Genomic DNA, 5,000 nt, shown 5'->3' with positions numbered 1-5,000 from the left:
GTGTAATTTTGAAAAAAAAAGTATAGTGCGTGGACATTTCTTTTAATATCTACAAAGTTTAGTGAGCAGGTTGTGTTATATGTGACCATGTGTGTTAACTTTTTGTGTTGGTTGCCTTTTTTTTTTTTCCGCCATGACTAGGGAAGGTTATTTGGATTTTGGTCATACAAGTAAATGACCTGATTTATTCAAGGTTTTCCACCAGATGGCGGCACTTCTTTAAAATGATATTTCATGCTTGTGGAAATGAGCTGGCTTACCTGACACCGCCCGACATTTTGGGTAGGCCACATCCTGGCACGGTCGTCTCGTCGGAAGACAACAGATGGCAGACACACGACCCCTGGGCGGGAAACTTTATTGGCATCCACAAAAAAGTAAAATCTACAAAACAGTGCAACCGGGACCCAGACCAGACCTCTCGGATCTAACGTGAAACCTTTTAAAATGAGGCATCTTCAAGGAAATGTTCCTGATGCGGTCCCGTGCAGGTGCAGGTCATTCCACCTAATCAGTGGCAACAATAAAAGGAATATAAAATAATCAGTAAAATGTAGGGATGTCCGATAATGGCTTTTTGCCGATATCCGATATTCCGATATTGTCCAACTCTTTAATTACCGATACCGATATCAACCGATATATGCAGTCGTGAAATTAACACATTATTATGCCTAATTTGGACAACCAGGTATGGTGAAGATAAGGTACTTTTTAAAAAATAATAATAAAATAAGATAAATAAATTAAAAACATTTTCTTGAATAAAAAAGAAAGTAAAACAATATAAAAACAGTTACATAGAAACTAGTAATTAATGAAAATGAGTCAAATTAACTGTTAAAGGTTAGTACTATTAGTGGACCAGCAGCACGCACAATCATGTGTGCTTACGGACTGTATCCCTTGCAGACTGTATTGATATATATTGATGTATAATGTAGGAACCAGAATATTAATAACAGAAAGAAACAACCCTTTTGTGTGAATGAGTGTGAATGGGGGAGGGAGGTTTTTTGGGTTGATGCACTAATTGTAAGTGTATCTTGTGTTTTTTATGTTGATTTAATAAAAAATAAAAAAAAAAAACAAAAAAAAATGATACAGATAATTAAAAAAAACGATACCGATAATTTCCGATATTACATTTTAACGCATTTATCGGCCGACCTGCCGATATTATCGGACATCTCTAGTAAAATGTTTTTGATGAAGCGTGTTTGAGAACCACAATTTCAAAGTATTTGTTGCCTTTGCACAATTGTACTTTAGCATAAAATACATCAATTAAATCCTTTTGAAATGTTGTATTTGTGTAACATTTTGAACAGTTCGATATGGGCCTGATCCACTAAATGTTTGCGTGTGCTAAATAAAACACGTGCAGACTTGATAGCGCACGCAAAGCTGATCTACTAAGAGAGCAACATTTTTTTAAATGACCAAAATAGAGAGCACAGTCCACTTCATGTATATGCAGAATAAACCGTAAATAAGCCGCTATTTTTCTTCTTACACTTTAAACCAGGGGTGTCCAAAGTGCGGCCCGCAGCTAATTGTTTACCGGCCCGCCACACATTCTGGAAATGCTATTGCAAAAAATAAAAAATAACATTACAAAAAGTGGAATGAGATGAAATCTAACTAGAAAAGATTGCAACGTTGACACTAGAGATGTCCGATAATATCGGCCTGCCGATATTATCGGCCGATATATGCGTTAAAATGTAATATCGAAAATTATCGGTGTCGTTTTTTTTATTATCGGTATCGTTTTTTTTTGTCTTTTTTTTTTTAAAAATTAAATCAACATAAAAAACACAAGATACACTTACAATTAGTGCATCAACCCAAAAAACCTCCCTCCCCCATTTACACTCATTCACACAAAAGGGTTGTTTCTTTCTGTTATTAATATTCTGGTTCCTACATTATATATCAATATATATCAATACAGTCTGCAAGGGATACAGTCCGTAAGCACACATGATTGTGTGTGCTGCTGGTCCACTAATAGTACTAACCTTTAACAGTTAATTTTACTCATTTTCATTCATTACTAGTTTCTATGTAACTGTTTTTATATTGTTGTACTTTCTTTTTTATTCAAGAAAATGTTTTTAATTTATTTATCTTATTTTACAATTTTTTTTAAAAAGTACCTTATCTTCACCATACCTGGTTGTCCAAATTAGGCATAATAATGTGTTAATTCCACGACTGCATATATCGGTTGATATCGGTATCGGTTTATATCGGTATCGGTAATTAAAGAGTTGGACAATATCGGAATATCGGATATCGGCAAAAAGCCATTATCGGACATCCCTAGTTGACACAAAGCTGCCATGCAGGCTGTTTTTTTTCTTTTGTCTTTCTTTATTTTTATTTTTTTGCCATTGCTCTAAAAAAAAAAAAGAATGACAAAAAATCCATGTTATAATGAATTATTTTCAAGGCTCCAATTACTTCAAATATTTCACTTTAAAATGTGTGGTAAATAATGCATATATTGTGTAGTTGCCGTATAAAAACATCAAAGTTTTCTTTGACAAAAGCGCATAATAGTTCAAACGTAAAATGGACAGATATATCTGAAGTGGATCTCGTAACTTAAGTGTTGAAAGTAAAAGAAAAACCTAATAACAATGTATCACTTTATGAGTGGGGCACCTTTTGGATCCCAAATATAATTAGTGGTATTTTATTTATCTTTTCACTGTGATTACTCAAAAATATTAAATAATTAAAATCAATAGTGTCCTGCATTATTGATCTTTTAGGGCTCTAATTACTAAATACTGCATATTTCAGTTTTACTATAAAAAAACAAAGTTGTTTTTGACAGAAAAGCCATAAAACCTTCTTATTTTTTATTACTTTATATCAACTTGAAGTTAATATAAAAATTTACTGTAAGCGTTAAATAATAACAAAAAAATAATAATTTGACTTATTTTTAACATTTTAATGACTGAGACCCTTTATGGTCCCCGGGACTCCTAAAGGTAAAATAAATAAAAAATCCATATATTTTGTTATGGTTTGAAAATGAAAAATATCAAAATGGCCCCCACATGCTTTAATTTTTCCGTGTGCGGCCCTCAGTGGAAAAAGTTTGGACACCCCTGCTTTAAACCGTGCGGCTAATTTATGGTATTTTTCTTCGCTGACGGCCATAATAAAACGTTTTCGTTTTGTTTAATTTTGGAAATGCGCTGCAGTTGCTTTCAACAGGAAGTAGAGTTGTGTTCAGTCTAGCCGTCCATAGCGTTCTACTCGCACGGATTCTTCATTCATCACCCCGAGTGACGTATGTTAACTTTTACAATGTAACTAAAACAATTCTTACTCACTTAACCGTCCCATGTGTGACGTCTGTCGGAGTGTTTTCATGCATATTTCTACGTATAATAATAGAATGAAGCCAGCGTCATTAGCTTTAGCTAATATGCTAACACATTTACGGGTGTCTGTGATAGTAATATTAAACTTACAATGGCATTCTTTTTGTATTGTTTCAGTTTCGCAAATTCCTCGGTAAATTCACCAAAACGTCACCGTGGAGTTATTGAGTCTGTTTAGCTAAACAGACTTCTGTTTTGTTTCACCAGCCGTTTTACTGCCGTATTACAGACACCGTTTGGAAACAATTGAGGTCTGTAAATAACTTATTTCACAACATATATACTGTATCTGCGGCTTATAGTCTGGTGCGGCTAATATATGGGAAAAACATTTTCCGCATACAATTTAGTGAGTGAGCTCCGCCGCTCCCAGTCTGTGGAACGCTCTCCCTGACCACCTGAGGGCACCACAGACTGTGGATGCTTTTTAAATGCTTTTTTTTTTTTAGATATATGCGTGCTAGTCATACTTGCCAACCTTGAGACCTCCGAATTCAGGAGATGGGGGCGGGTGGGGTTTTGTGGCAGCGGGGGGTGTATATTGTAGCGTCCCGGAAGAGTTAGTGCTGCAAGGGGTTCTGGGTATTTGTTCTGTTGTGGTTTATGTTGTGTTACGGTGCGGATGTTCTCCCAACATATGGTTGTCATTCTTGTTTGGTGTGGGTTCACAGTGTGGCGCATATTTGTAACAGTGTTCAAGTTGTTTATACGGACACCCTCAGTGTGACCTGTATGGCTGTTGACCAAGTATGCCTTGCATTCACTTATGTGTGTGTAAAAGCCGCATATATTATGCGACTGGGCCGGCACGCTGTTTGCCTTTAAGGCACGCCCCCAATATTGTGGTCCGGGTGGAAATCGGGAGAAACCCGGGAGAATGGTTGCCCCGGGAGATTTTCGGGAGGGGCCCTGAAATTCGGGAGCCTCCCGGGAAAATCGGGAGGGTTGGCAAGTATGGTGCTAGTTCTAGTTTTTATTTATTTTTATTATCTTTTTATTTATTTTTTTAATACACTGTAGCACTTTGAGGTTGTTTGCTCAATGGAAAGTGCTTTTTACAAATAAAATCTATTATTATTATTATTATTATTAGTGAGGCTGATATTCGAACACCCGCAATAGAAGGCAAATATAATCATTTAGCACAGTGGTCCCCAACCACCGGGCCGCGGACCGGTACGATTGGTACCGGGCCGTGCAAGAAATTAAATTAAAAAAAAAAAAAATTAAAATTAAAATTAAATCAACATAAAAAAACACAATATATACATTATATATCAATATAGATCAATACAGTCTGCAGGGATACAGTCCGTAAGCACACATTATTGTATTTCTTTATGAAAACAAATAAAAAAATAAATAAAATAAAAAATATTACACCCCCCCCCCCCCAACCCCCACCCCCGGTCCGTGGGACAAATTTTCAAGTGTTGACCGGTCCCCGGCTACAAAAAGGTTGGGGACCACTGATTTAGCACATGCGATGTGATTTATCAAGACTAAAACTGTTTTGCAGTCGCGGTTTTTGCGTCCATATTTAACATCTTTGGAAGGTGCGTGAAAAGTGGCACAGTTACGCACAAACGGCTG

Source organism: Entelurus aequoreus, linkage group LG23 (assembly GCF_033978785.1).
Source record: "Entelurus aequoreus isolate RoL-2023_Sb linkage group LG23, RoL_Eaeq_v1.1, whole genome shotgun sequence".
In the NCBI taxonomy this organism is placed as follows: Eukaryota; Metazoa; Chordata; class Actinopteri; order Syngnathiformes; family Syngnathidae; genus Entelurus; species Entelurus aequoreus.
This window is presented reverse-complemented; position numbering follows the sequence as displayed.